Source organism: Halichoeres trimaculatus, unplaced genomic scaffold (assembly GCF_033239565.1).
Source record: "Halichoeres trimaculatus isolate MK-OKI-2021-1 unplaced genomic scaffold, fHalTri1.1 fHalTri1_scaffold_7, whole genome shotgun sequence".
In the NCBI taxonomy this organism is placed as follows: Eukaryota; Metazoa; Chordata; class Actinopteri; order Labriformes; family Labridae; genus Halichoeres; species Halichoeres trimaculatus.
In genome coordinates this window covers 22,092,779-22,108,709 of record NW_027437185.1, presented here as the reverse complement: position 1 = coordinate 22,108,709, position 15,931 = coordinate 22,092,779, and positions in this window count along the sequence as shown.

The following is a 15,931-nucleotide window of genomic DNA, read 5'->3' as shown; positions in this document are numbered from 1 at the left end:
TGAAGGCTTTGATTATGATATAAAGAATTATGAGCAGTGATGCTCTGCTCTTTCATTTTGTAATGTAAAAATTGGCAGCACGTTATCCTATTTGGCAGATTTGACGTATGTTTCATAACCTACAAGTGATAAAGTGAACTTTGCAGGCAGCAACAGAAGATTTTGTTCTTTTTTTTAGAGAGTTCAATTAAATTATCACTCTTCAAGAGTTCATATCTGCATTTGTAACTGTCCACAGAGGCATTTGCTGCGCTAGGACTCAAACAGCCTCGTATCACTAAAGCGTAAGTACATAGTTCGCCGTCTATGTATATTGGATTTACAGTTATTTACAACCTTTTCTGAGCCCAGCCTTAGTGCCATACTTGCATGTGTGTGTGTGTGTGTGTGTGTGTGTGTGTGTGTGTGTGTGTGTGTGTGTGTGTGTGTGTGTGTGTGTGTGTGTGTGTGTGTGTGTGTGTCATCACTTCAGGATTACCTCGGCCTGTACTGGGCGTTGGCTGTGATCTCAGCTGGAATAGCAGATGAGGCACGCCGCGCAGGAACACACACATTGGGTCACATATGCACAAACAGGAGGTTATGTAAAAACACAAACATGCAAGAAAGAACATTCAGGAACATGTAAGAGCTAAAAATTATGCCCTAGTGGAGGATATATCTGGTATGAAATGACTCGTGATGACAGGAGGCTGTGAGGTTGAGGGATGAATTTCTTTCTTACTGTATAGCAAAAACAACACACAATAAAGCATCCTACTTTGTTTTTTAGGAAGACGGTTTGAAATATAGGGTGTATGTGTTCATCACACACAAACAGGGAGAAAAGAAAGCCACACATGGGGTTTCAAGCTCTTGTAAGGACTTTAACTGGTTATGGAACAGACTGAAATGATCTAGACCATTAGCGAGAACAGTGAAAACTTGGATAATGCAATTAACAATGCCTGTAAGTGATTTGTTGGCAGTTTGTAGGAAGCTGAGATGCTGATATGGACATGGCAGGACAAGTCAGTTATACACAAGCTACCATCTTTTACCGAGTCTAGAAATGCAGTTTGGTAATATTTGTTGCAGGAGTTTAGCGTGCATACCCGAGCTTGCATGGAAACAGCATCCCCAACGCCCACACCTGACGCACAAACAAACCGTGCCCTCACCTGCAGCTGCACTGGTCTGGACCAGCTGGAACTGTCACCACAGCAGTTGTACTGTACTGTGCTGTGCCGGCGCTCCCCAGGGAGACACTATTAATTGGTCTTATGTTTTTTCACCTGTCTGGAGATGTTATATAACTCCAGACAAACTGGCAACAAGGTCATAACATCTCATGCGGGGGCACACATTAGTGCCTAATATACCTGCTGTTAGAGAGACAGGCCCGCTGGTGAGGTTATGAAACAGTTTCTTTGTAGTGTCTGAGGTGCATGATTGAAGCGTAATTATAGGCTTAAGAGCTGACACTACAACATCGTAAAATAAGATAAATATGTGTTTAAGTGTTTAAATGCATGAGTACAGTCATATGAGCAGTGATGTTCTGCATGTTTTCTTTGCACCATAAACTCTCAGGCAGTTAGAAAGAAAATGTCCTCAGTCTTTGGAGATCCTTGTGTGTGTTCCACATTGGGCGACTTAAAGTGATCAATTTAATCAGAACAAAAGCTCCCAGGTCTATAGGTGAGTTTTCTGTAGGTAGGTATAAAACATCAAACTACTTTTGGTATACTTTCCTGATCACATTAAGACCACAGGCCAGTTGTATTATATACTCCTCTTTTGCACTAGGCCCTGTTTGGTTTTATAAGAAGCTGCAACCCTGCGTTGATGCTCTAGTTGGCACACAACGAGTGGGAAAGTGAATTCCTTTTAAACATTTAGTCCTCTGTGTTTGCCTAACGCACTGTGCAGGGCTCCCCATTTATGTGTGAAATCTCGGTAATAGTTCATGTCTGCCTCAGAGAAAGAACCACGAGTGAATCTGACCTACATTCTGCAGAACTGACTCAGTGTCCTGGATTAAAACCATTCGCCATGACCCAAAGAGGTGCATAACTACCTGATATTTTTTACTTATTTGCTCATGAAGCTCAGTTCATGCTGATGACAAATGAGACCTACCAAAGGCAATCATTCTGCAACTGCTGACTGGAATCTCAACACGCTGTTGTGCAAGCACAACTATTTTCCCACACCCTGAAATCTATTGCAAAATACTTTCCATCTCAAAAGTAACAATATGTTTTCATCATACCAACAGGCACACTGGCTCAAATATATTCATTAAACAAAAAGAAAAATGTGACTCCAGGTATGTTGATATTCCTCGAATCACTTAGCAGTCGTGGTTCTACGTCACTCTTTTCAGCCTGTATCTGCCCACCGTCACGATTTCTGCATGTTTTCACCTTTGTTTTGATAGTATGCTTTATCAGTATCAGTAGCTGGTCACTTTCCAGGCATAATAACATCTGAAGCCATCTGTATGAGTCACGTTCTGAGGAGTGTTTTGGTCAATGGTGAGCTGTGCTGTGCTTCCAACCGGACAAAAGTTGGAAACCTTACTCTGCAGGAGTGACGGCACCATGTGGACTGGGCCATGCCTCTGCACACGTGAAAAAGGAGGCGCATAATGCTTCAGTGCCTCATGTCCTCTTTGAAGAAGGTTCTCAGTATCTTTTTTTTTCTTTTCAATGCAGCCAAATTTAAAGTTTAAAATCACAAAGTTTGTCCCATGTTGTGCAAATGTGCGAAGCTGAGTGGCCCCTAAGGGCCATTCTAAAATAAGTTTGTTATTGTGGTTAAACACAACAAGATCACCTAAAAAGATCACCTCCCTCTAATCTTTCTAACACACACTTGACTTGTTCTCCCCCTCTTCTATTCTACATTGTCACCATCAATAAGCACTTGTTTTGCAAATGTCCCACTGCAGGAGGCAGTGGAGAGAGGCGGAGGAGAGAGGTAGAGGCCCTGAGTTGTAGCCAGTCATAAAGCATTGTGAATGGGTGAGCAGCTTGTACCAGACACATACAGGCCTGTGAGCTGTCTGGATCCCTGGACGTAATCCCTGCGCTAGTAGGAGTTAATAAGGGTTTAGAGGCGGGAGACTGTCTATTTAGGCAAAGGTTGAATGTCCTAGTTAAGGTTGATGTGGCATTCAGATGCCCTTCTGCAGTCAAACACGTGCATGGGAAATGGTATGTACCCTGGACAGAGCAGTAACCACGGCCCCAACTAGAATGGCTCTCATTATTTGTGTGTGTTAAGCATGTCGAAACACTCAACACAGACAAAAAAATTCTCAGTTAAGAATCTGTGTTTGTTTTTTCCTGGTTCACACAAAAGCAGTTCTTGTATGTTGCTATTTACAAGTAGTGAGACAATTTTTAAATGCATAAAGAATGTATTGTGTACATAAACAGGCAGACACCAGGTAGGGATCATCGTTTTTTGTTTTGTTTTCTTTGTTCGTTTTGCTTGTTTTTTTGTTTGTGGTTTTGTCTGTCTGTTTGTTTGTTTGTTTGTTTGTTTTTGTTGTTGTTGTTGTTTGTTTGTTTTTGTAATTTTAAACCAAAATACAGATACAAGGAAAACCCCAGAATATGTTTTTCTTTGTGGGTCAAAATAAAATATAAAATAAGTATTTTATTCTTTTTCTTGTATTTTTTAGAAACAAAAAAATAAAAAAAGGGAGATCGTTGTCTTTTTATATTTTACCCAAAACCAATGAAATGAGCAAATGAGGATGAGGGACATTCATGTAATGTAAATATGAAAGTAACAGTCGAAACACAGCCTGATCGCACACAGATCCACTTATATGTACTTACATCAGCAAATGCTGTCATAGATCAACAAATGCATTCATAATCCATAATTGTATACATACATTTCCAAATGTGTTCACCAACCCAGAAATATGTACATAGATCAGCTAATGTTCACACTGATCTGCAAATATGTCCTCAAGATCAGAAAGATCTGATTATGCAAAAAGTTGTCTGCAAATATATAGACCCAATTTTAAGTTCATACATTACAATAATCTGGAAGCTTAAATCATTTTGAAAATATGGGAAGTAGAAAGTTAAGGAAGACATTCAGGAAAGGATTGTGCCCTGGAATCGAGCTACAGACCACTAGGTAAGTTAGCCTGGTTCTGTTTTTTTGCCATAATTTATCCATAACAGTTTTCTTCTAGATAACAGGTAAAGTGTTATGTGAAACTGGAGATGATACATGGCATACAGATTTTTTGATATGTCTTATTGGCTTAGAGGAGCTCAAAGGTCTGCATGTCAATCTTTTCCATGACGTTTTTCCTCTTAGGCCACCACAACACACCTCATCCATATTATTGGATAGTGCAGCTCCAACCAATCCCCTCCCTTCTGAAACAGCACCTCACAGAGAGGTGGGAATAGGTTTGGTGTGGGTTTAATTGTTGCCACTTCCCTGAAACTGCTCTGTTAGTAAGTCTGTCAGGCGTGGCCACCCTGCTCTGGTTATCAGATCATCCACCCCCTGAGAACAGGAAGTCAGGTGACGGATCACTGCCAATAAACCAGCTTGAGCAGGAAAGGGCTTGGACGCAGCATTGGAAACAGCTCATTCATGAGACATATTGTCTGCACAGATGCTCGAAAGACTTACACATGGTGCCCGACCTAAACAAGCATGTGTATGTGCTTCTAACTGATCAGCAGGAATATGGCTCGCTGTACCTGCCCTGCTCCCTCAGGGCCTGGCTGGGAAATGAAGTGCGTCACACACAGTCAGAAAGCTATGCATTTTCTTCCCTGAAGGGCTGCTCAGGTGTGAAAACTGATAATTCAGCACAATATGTATTTTAGGCCACCACGAAGGAGACATATCTGGGGTATAAATCATGGATATCTTGTTTTTTTTCTTTTTTTTTGTAGCTTTTTGGCCCAAAATAGAAGACTTCATTTAATGAATACGCATGAAAAAAAAATATTTTGGGGTTGAAATTAAAGATTTTTACTTCACTTTTTTTTTTTTTTTTTTTTTTTTTTTTTTTTTTTTTTTTGAGTTCTTGCTGATCCAAGAATATTGGCAATGGTAGGAAATGCAGAGAAATCAACATTGACCTTTCATTATTTTACCAGCATATAGGGTTTTTCAGCTGTATTGTCTGGAATAGATGGATATTTGCTGTTGCTGTTTTTAGATTTTCACAGCTTGTCATCAGCTTCAAGGGATAGTTATTCCTAATCTTGAGATAATTCTACAATTTCTCTCATATTGCTCACATTAAAAATGTTTATCAGACAACAAAGGTGCTCGAGATTGAACTTTAGATTGTATCTGTTTCCAGTATACTTCATATTTGTGGTGAGGAGCTGGCTGACATGTGTAAGGGTATTAATAAATCTTGCCCACTCCAGGAAGTATGAGGGCAGGGCTCACTCACAGTTTCCTGTTACGAAGAACATTTGCTTCATCTGCGCAGAGCTCAGGGATTTCACTACATGAGAACCAAAGAGAACAGCATGAATCAATCTGTAGCCTTGAGGTAATATTCTATTATGTTTAAATTCAGATCTATGTTAAGATGAAAGTAAATACTCCAAACAAGTATCATCATATCAGACAAACACACCTGGGAATATCTGTTAAACAATAAACAGGATCTTTCTTAGATTTCCTTGTAGTTTTCTCCATGGCCACTGCTGGTGCTGTAGCATTGTGAGACTTTTAAGATGTTTACTCCACAGCAGGTTTTGAGAGACAGATTTTTTCCCCCCCCCCTAAAGTAATTGTGCAATGTCTTTGTCAGTCAGTGTTTCAGTCTCAGGTTTCTCTGTTGAAATCAAGGTGAGCCGAGAGATGATCTCACTTCTAATGAAAAAAGACTTGGCATTCTGTCACTATGATGTTGCCCTGGGGATGTAAAATTTTTTTAGAAAATGAAACCTGTAGAGGAACTCTCACTGACTGTAATGACTGAATTTTTCCATATCACTACACACGCCACATTGCATAATGTTAAATTACATTGTACCACCATTTTGCCTATGTATTTGTTGAAAAAAAGAGTTGACTGAGTTTTATAGATCTCAGCTGATGATGCAGAAATTTAACATTTGAATGAGGCAGAAAGATTCAACCAATAGCCCAAAGAATCAAAGTAATATGTGAAGTACTTGATCAGCTGTGATTACAGTATTGTATGTGCTTTATGTTTACCCCAAAATACACGATCTGAAACACAATCTCTTAATCCCCCTTTGACACTTCATGGGACTTAAAGAAGATTATTTGGATCCCTTACCATCCTATTTTGGCTGGATATAATTAACAGGCTCAGCCATGCTGCCTCGGAAGCCAGAGATTAATCACACCAGAAATGGCTGCCACAGGAAACAGTCCTCACCCCCTTCTGCTACAGCCCAAGTATCGTCTCTCTTTCTGGCTGGATCCTCCCTAATTAGTCTTGATCTGCTGATTGCCGCACCCCAAAACCTGGCAGACGTCCATTCCTCACGTCTCAGGTTCTGCAGCTCCAACATCAACGCTGCCAAAGAAGAACAAAACAGATCTCTGTATCACTGATGGCAGAGATACATCAAACAAAAGCTGTACCAGCTCTGCCTCTGTCACGTTTGGACTACAAGAGCAAAGAGGCCCTTACAAGGAAATCTGAACACTTGAGTGTGTTAGACTATGTGTGTGTTTATATTTCTGAACCCAGAGTCTGACCCGTCAGTGTAAGGTTCTGGATGGTTGATGAAGACGACTCTCCGCTCACCTGCGGTGTCTCTTCAGGAACACGTGCCTTGAGAAACACACACACTTACACTCAAGAGAGCCCAAGGACATTGGCACCACAAACCTATGAACACGCAGAACAGGAATACAAGATCAATCTCATGTTGTGCAAAAACACATACACACAAACTTACCAACTTTCAGCTCCCACAGCACTTTACTGAACGCTGACACCTCAAACTTGGCCCAGATAGTTTGGCAAGGGGCCAAAGGTACCGGAGAGGATTTGCTGAACAATTTAAAGCCAGAGTATTCAGCTGTGGGTAAAAGAGAAATCAGGTCAAGCAACAAAAACGTAATTTGATTGATGCTTTTCTCCCTGCTCAAAACAAGATTTTCCCATGCTCCGTGGATAAGAAACATGACGTCAACCATGCCAAGTGGCAAACAAGTTGCAGCCCACCATGCTCTAATTGGTTTAGGTAAAGAACATCTACTTAAGCATGACCTGTAGAAGCTGTGTAACTCAATGCTTCCCATTTTGATTAACCCCACTACGACCCAGACCATGACTTCTTAAACACAACACCACGTCTGTGGAGAGTGTTTTCCTGCTTCCAAACTTTGAATTTCTCCTCAAGCAGAAAACACTTTCAGCATAACCTATTTTATTCTAGTATCCTCTGAACTCACAAGAGTGCTTTTTGACTTCCCGACTGAACATTTTCTTTGGCAACCTTCATCTTAAAACAGATTCGAGTCTTTTTCCCATCTGAAGTCTAAGTTGGACGTTTGCAGTGTCTCTGCTTTGAAAGCAGCGTGACACTGGGCCCGACTTTAAGACTTTGCTTTGTTCCAGAGAAATTCTGTTTCTCTTGACTTCCCTCTGTATGTGAAGTGGCTGTGTGGGTGTTTTTTCACAGCCTTGTGCCTGGTTCCTTGCCAGTGACCGTACTTTGAACCAGCAGCAGCTGGGGCGTGAGCACAGCCAAAGATAGATGGCTAGCCGGAGCAGAGAGGCAAAGACAAGCTTCTCTGTCTCTCTGTTTGTTTCTGCCCCTCACCCCTCTCCTTCCCGCCGTCCTCTCTTCCTCTTCCCATGTGACTAAAAAAGATAACTCCCTTCTTCAAACCTGTGATGCCCTCCTGCCAAACACATTTTCTGCTGACCTAATTTCTTTGTTCTAAACCTCTTTCCACCCCAGACGCTAATAAGCTACCTGCTAAAGCATGTCCTTTCAAGGCTCCCTTTGAACACCTCTATAAAACAACTGTGCTGTGTTTTACTTGTGGGACTGATTCACTGCTTCCCGGGAAACTCAGCATGTACACACACTTAGATTTCCAAAGAGTCGTGCTTCTCATTGTGTTGATGTTGGACTACTCAGATACTCTTTGTCCCTCCTTTTTTTCTTCTTCTCTGCTCTTTTCCTTTTTCTGCTTTCGTGGGCTCCCATGTTTTGAGAACAAACAGGAACAGTGTGAAACAGGAAAAAAATGTAAACAATAGAGCAGAGGCATCAGCAGCTATAATTATAGAAGGCCTTACGTGGTGTTCATACCTGTTTGTGTTTGGTGAAACATGCAGATGTTGATCTCGTCTGGTCTTGTTCTATTAATAGCTTTCCCTTCTAAATAAAATGGTCACTAATGGACGACAGGTTTCCTCCACATCTTGCTCCCTGCTTGTTTGTGCTCTAAATCTTGCTGTGTCAGACACAAGGAAGTGCTGCAGCTAAATTCAGCTACTTTTTCCATTTGTTCAAGGAGAAGCAGAAGTGATGTGCACATTTTTCAAAAATGACAAAAAGACTGGAAGTTAAAGTCTTTCTGTTGTCCTACAGGCCCAGTGAATCAAAGCTCTTTTGATTTCAGTGATCATGGATAGAAGGGCAGGATCACTTTGAGAGTCACTTTGTTTTCCTCTTTGTTGTTGTGTGTTGTACACAGGTGTTCATTCTTAACTGAGAAACCTTGATCAACTTATTTTATATTCATATTCAACATATTTTAGAGCTCATCTCAAATTACCATGATTCTTTAACTCACATCTGCCAGAAATCATGTGTCTAAAGGTAAAGATGACACAAAAATGTATTAAAAGCTGAGACGCAAAAACTGAAGTTGAAGTAGTGGTTCAGTCTGACAGGACTTGTCATCTGACCCAGGCATGTGGTTTTAAGTATGTGAAATAAAGTGAAATGAGTACATCTGCCCCTCAGTCTTATCTCCCTCTGATGTCTCTCAGGTGATTCAGGTTCCAGTAGTTTAGTTTACACTAAACTTTGCACTAAATTACTCTAAACAGTTCACTCATGTGAAGTAGTGTGGTTGTTGCTCAGAGATTGGCACTGATCCAATCCATTAAGTGTTCTTCGTCCCCTCAGTGGCATGAAATCTAATTTCACAACTAATTCAAAGCAAAGAGGAGGGACAGTGTGCCTGCGTCGTTGTGGGTACGAGTCAGGCTTCAAATAAGATCAATTACATCGTGTTTACTACTCAGTCAGCTGACTGGCTGCACACACTGAGGAACAAGCAGCTCTTTCTCTTCGTTCTTGGATGACATTTTCTTTGAATGAGTTTATCCCAAAATGAAAAAAAGGAAAGGCTTTGAAGTAAAATGTGAACAAATTAAAACAACAGGTTTACAAGGCATGGCAAGCTTAAACAAACACAGTTGGTGGAATTGAAACCATATGGCGTCCAACCTGTAGTGTTATTTCCACGTGAGCTAATTGTAACACCTCACTCTCTCTTTTTCAGAACATTTTCTGGGGCAGAAAAACACCTGAAGCTTTCATCCTGAAGAGGTGGGCATCCAGCACCAGCACCCCCTGCTCTCCAAAAACAAGGGAGTCACCCAAGTCCAAGGATGTGAGTTAATGTGTTTGTTTACCCTCAGTCTCCACCTGTGCTGGGAAGAAAACAGCACCGAGAGAGGCATCCATTCATGACTTTGTTAATGGGATTGCGATGAGTCCAGCTCTTGTTCTGGCTGCTCGCAACCATCTGTCAAAGGCCGGATGTGTCACCTGCCAGGTTGTCATGTCAAGCAGGAAGGCTGGAGCTTGTGGACTGGTGTCCCAGAGGGAGAGCACTTGCTGCTGTGCAAATGAAGCCAAAGTAAAGAAACACAGAAGCATTTGGAACAAAGACCTTGGTAGTTTGTCACTTTCAGATTGGACAGGAATCGATAAGTCGGCCAGCCACACAGAGGGAACAAATCGACTTTCCTTTTTTGTGTCAGTGACATAAAAGTGCTAATTTGCTGACTGAAATTGTGTGTGTGAGGCAGTTATAACAAAGCTAACTCTGTGATGTTCATAAATTAGTTGAGCACATGTCCTATGTGTGTCAGTGCTTCTAGGTGGCTTTAATAAATCCTTTCATTCCATTTCCAGACACGTGGATTTACTGGGTGTTTGGTTTGACCCACATTTTCAGCCATGCCCCGTCATCCACAGCCGCTGGCTGGACCTGGTGTTACCGCTAACATCTTTGTGCACTTAATCCTTAGTGGACCAGTATCTTTGACCTCTTTAGGCTGACTGTGCTTTTTGCCAACTAGAGCACCCATAACCACTGCTCACACCCTTGTTATTTTCCTTTTCCATATTAAAAAAGCACAATTATGTGTGTTTGCCTACCGGTGAAATGATGGAAATTAGAGGTCTGAAATAGCAGGAGTCTGAGAACTGGCTGAGTCAGTTAGTGGGGAAAAGTTGAGGTTGAGGCCAGGAAAAGGCCATATTGAAGAGATGAGGTCATGAGTGGAAAAAGAAATTATGAGGCCCTCAACCCTCTTGGTGTGTTCATAGTGGGTGACTCTTCTCCTGCCTCAAGGAAAACAAGCATTAATGGGGCTACCGATGAAAATCAATGTAATGAGGAGGAAAAAAAGACGTCTTGCGCCCACAAAGCTTTGAAAACTCACATCAAAATTTTAAATTTATGGAGTTTTTTGTATATATTCTTTTACTTAAAGAGCCGTGATTATGTCTGGGAGCAAACAAACACATAAAAAGGAAGGTTTTATAGTTTTCTTGCTGTTAAACCAACTTTTTAGAGTCTGAAACCAAACACAACGGTGCATTCCTCTGTAGGGCAGAGCTGCAGAGTTTAAACAAACACTTTATCAGCTAACATCCACTCAGTTAATGCTGACTGACTCTCCTTGAACCCCCCTGTGACGATGAAATGGCTCTTTCTGGCTGTGGTGGGTGGAGTGGGAGTGTGAGCAGATGAATGAAACGCTTGTCCCAGCACCTCCGTATCAAAAGCATCATTGACGACCAGCAGTGTTGGTGTTAAAACCAAATATAGAAGCACGACGTAATGTGCCCGCTTTTAGAAAGTGATGTGTGAGCTTAACCGCTGTGACAGCAGGGTGGTATGACATTTTCAGCAGCCAATCGTTAAGTTCAGGTTTTTTTGTGTTTTTCTTACCTAATATGGAGTGAGAAAGGACGTGGTGTGAAAATGATGATATCACTGTGCTACTGTTCACTGTCTCAGCAGTTTTCAGCAGCACAGTCAGGGAGGGAAAAGAGGAACTTTGTCACCTCAGTAGCCCGTCATATTTCCTGTAAACAAGCAAAAAAAAAAAAAAAAGGAAAATATTATTGATGGTGAGAAACTACTACAAAGGTGAAAAATTAGTCATTTTGGACATTGCCCGAAAAGAGGGTGAATTTTACCATCTTTGATCTGGGTTGCTCTTGGCAATCTAGAAAGTAACACTACAGTCTTCTTTCATTTCAGTTTCTCTTTTTGATGTCATTCTTATCTCAAATAACCATCACTATAGCAACCACCTGGCAACAAAACACAACACATTACAGTGCAAAATGGGGATTTTTGTTTCCTCTACCAAGTTTTTGCAAGAAAGATGAGGCAACTTCTTGACAAATTCAGCAGATTCACATCAGAAGTCGTTCTAACTCAGCTGTTTGTGTTATTTTTTTTACAGGCCAGACAGCCCTCACACTTTTAGAAGTAAAGGGGAGGGGGCTGAGAAGGATTTAAGGGGGAAAAAGACTGTCTGGGTCTGGCCCTCTTCCTGGTGGTGACTCAGACCAGAGGGGGTTTCCCCAGGCCAACATGTATGTTTTTGTTTTCCCTCTCCTTTATGTTAATGTTACTTTTCCTCGGTCATTCTTTAACCATTCCCTCTCTAGTTTCTATTTTTTCTCCCTTGTCTCCTCTGTCTGCTTTCTCTCAGAGGTGGCTCTGTCCATACAAGGCCTGCTCAGGGGTCTGCTGACAATGGACCTGCTGCTGACACCTACCGCTGCTCCCTGACTCTCCCATGGAGCCGAGCGCTAGGTGTTTCCCAACGCTCCCGCTGGCAGACGCAGACACAGAAGAGGGTAAACAGGAAGCAGATAAAAAAGCAGTGCAGGTCCTGGGGTTGACATCATCCTCTGTTTTTCTAACTCCTCTTAGGAGTTAAAGAGCTTGTTGAAAAAAAACAAAAAAAAATAACCTCCCTTAAACCAGAACAGGCTTGTTATTTTAGAAAAAGAAAGAGCTTATCTTCTTTTCTCTCCTTCTTTCTTTTGTGTTTTCATTATTTGCTATGAAGTTTGAATTTTGGCATCAAAACTTTCTGGCAGTGTCACTTTACCTTTAAATGAATGTGTTTGAACATGAATGAAACAGGTGAGGTGAGGCCAAAGGCTGTGCTTAAGTAACCCAACAAAGATAAACTTTTTTCATGAAGTGTGGATCATGTGGATCATTTGATATATTTCATGTCAAGTGTACACTTTTTTTATTTGGATACATTCCTGAGAGACTGTGTTATGTGTTGAGAAGGAAGCTCCGGATTCTTCTGAAACAATAACCCCAACAACAAAGGAGTCTGTTTATATTGTAATAGATACTGCTAGTATCAGATGTTTACTGCAGAATCTATACTGAAGAGAGTGATGATTAAAAACACTGTTTTTTTGCACATTGAGATCAGCCTTATGAAGCAAAATATCTTCAAAAGACTTGTAGCTTTGGTAGTTTACTCTGGTTTTATGTCTGACTGTGGAGACAAGCTGTCAGCATCCCCTCTCTCTGCTGCAAGCAGTTGATTGTTTTGTTGATCAAATAAAAAAATACAAAAAGAGGAAAAGAATTTAAAAAACTGTCTACTATAAAGACTTTGATATAAGACAAACAGAAAAAAACTGCTAATATTAGATACAGACAGAGACTTTTAGCCTTGACCAAGCATTTAACCTCTACACTCCCAGGCTGTCACACACGTGCCTTTGTAACTAATATTACCAAGCATCCCAGACATCTGAAGGAACAAAGACCCTTGGGAAATCCCTTCATTCCTTTTAATTATCTTTCATCTGTTCCCTGAAGGTAGCTCCGTGTGCTAAGTGGAGTGGATGAAAGGAGGTCCTAATCTGCTGTCATAAATAGAACAGCCAGAGAGAGGATCTGATCATCTCATGTAGAAGAGAATAACCAAGTTGTGAAGTCAACAACAGCTGACGGTCACCTTAGCTTTATGGCCCCCTACGACGGGGTGCCTCATTTCTGCGAAACTTTAAAATCACATCTTTAATCTCAGTGTTGTGACGTGTAGTTTTTACAGTAATCATATCTGACTGTTCTTTAAAGATGCATGGGTGTGGGATTGGACTTGAATTTGGATATTTTCATGTCTTGTTGAAATGATACAAACTTACAAACTTTTCAGACACCCTTTATTTCCCCAGTTGTTAAATACATGTCAAACATTCAAAATCATGAATCATGATTTAAATGATTGACTTTTGGTACTGTATCTGTGTTAACCCTTTACTGCCTAAATTAATTAAGAATTCTAAAAATAGATTGTTTTATGTGTTTTTGCATTCTTACAGATGTTAAATGTTAAATTAAGTGAAGATTGTAAATTTGAGTATAGTAGACACAATAGTTTTAAAGTTGTATTATGTATGTATACATGAGAAGTTCATCCCCTGACCAATATGTTGTGACATAGTGTATTTGATATGACCTTTGGTACATGTAGAATATAAATCAATATGCAAAAATGAGAAACAAAGATGATTTCAGCTGCATTCAGATCTGACAGGGTGTGTTGCAAATGTGCGACAACAGACATCAAGGGGTTAACTTGTGCTTTTGTCAAATGTTCTGTGATAATTAGTAAAGATCCATGGTCTGGAGAGATACAGAAAATGCTGGAAAAGCCAGGAGCAATGAGAAAGGAAGCTAAAAAAAACAACAACAAAAAAACAGACAGGACAAGAGGGGTTAAGAGGTGGGCGGGGTTGCTGAGTTGAAGAGGGCTGGGATTGTGGGAGTAAGATAAGCCCAAGAATCAGAGCCCTGAGAACTGACTCTCAGGATGCAGAGTAGATATGATAAGAGGATGCTGCAGTTTCGTTCAGCAGCAACAGAGACAATTTTTCAGACATTGGTTGCTCCTGATATTTGCATTGTAAACTCACACCACCCTGGCCTCACACCGTTACCATAGCACAGCGTGGTGCTGTTATTGTTGGTTACCAGGAAGGGTGGGAGAGTACGACTCAGTGACTCATACAGACTCGTCTGTCCTTCCCCTTTCTGACAGTAGAGATGATATAATGACGATTTTGTATTTGTGTCACAGCTTGATGTCTACAGTGACATGAAGCTATAGTTGTTGTAGTAACAGTGGTAGCTTGTGGTCTCATAGAGATTCAGGGTTTCTTTGAAGAATGACGCCTGACATATTAGTAACTGTCGGATTTTGTTATGCAATGATTAATCGGTGTAAAACCCTCATGACTTACAAGTGACCAAATTACTTGAAAATAATCCAGTGAGTGCTGAAATAATACAAAGACATGTCGAAAAATTAACCTCAAATGATTACACAAGTAGTAACATAACACACTTGAAGATGTCAGCCACCATGCTGTATTGAGTAAACAGTGCCAGATGGTTCTGACACCCCCCACATCCCCCAACTCCCCATCCGTGGGCAGTGAGCGGCACTGAGAACACTTAAAACAAAAATGAGACAGGCCCAGGAAACAGCTCTTAAACACATGGGTCAACTTGTCAAACTGTGTTACTGCTGCTGCAAACTGCATCCAGCAGACCCAAAACACCGGTCGCTTAGCTATGCCAGGATGTGTTTAAGTTTCCTCCCGGAGTCAGTTACCGTGGAGCATTTAGAGTGCCAGTGTGCATCATGTAGCGGTGAAGACCATATGGTCCACACACACCCCGTGACACAGCTGCATGGCATGCAACAGTTAGTCCCCGTTATCATGTACAATTTAAGGAAGTTCATTGGAGTGTTTGCAGGCTGCGGTCTGCTCAGGGCAGCTGCTAAGTAGGGCAATGTGAAAGCTTACATAAGCTGCGGTGAGGAGAGAGAAAAAAAATCAGGGCTGATGTTGTTTAGTGTACCAAATCGGGGAGGAAAAAAATGTTTTATTTAGCTCTGCAACCTCGGACGAAAACATTTTCTCTGATTTTCCCTGTAGTTTCTCTTGCCAGGTCAGTTATACAACAGTGTATCTGCTTCTGTTTGCATTTGTATGTCTTATTCTATACTAATATACAGGAAATGAAGCTTCTCCGAAAGGTCAATGGGGAGGACGTTATTTTGCATGCAAGCACCAGGCCTGTTTTTTCTTTCTCAACTCACTCTGGATTGAATCCTCTCAAGCAAGCTTACTTGTAATTTCCTACAGTCCTTGTGTTGGACAGCGGATTGAGATATCTGCTGGTCACGTCTGCACAAAAGCACTGAGATAAACTTTCTTTTGGCTTTTGCAAAATACCTGTTCTCTCTCCACAGTCAGCTCTTGTCCTTGTTGTGTGCTCTTCCACCTGCTCTCAGTTTTTTGCATCTCTTTTAGCTTTTATTTCATTTTGTCAGTCCCTGACAAAGTCCTTTGATTGCAAAATCATTTTCCTAAGTAACCGCTTTGTATATAGTTTGTTTCTGTTAAACAATCCCCTTCAGACTTAAGAAATGTCAAACATGCATCCATCTGCTCCAGCATCAACAGCCTAGAAGGCTGCAGTGCTGTTTCCCCTGCTTGTGTGGCTGTCACTAACTAATTACCCATCCATTCCTCCGAAACTAAAGGACTGAAACTGCAGCCTCTTTAACAAACCCTGTATTTTTCTCCTGCCAGCCACAGTAATCCTGTTGTGTGTTTAGTGCCAGACATTACTC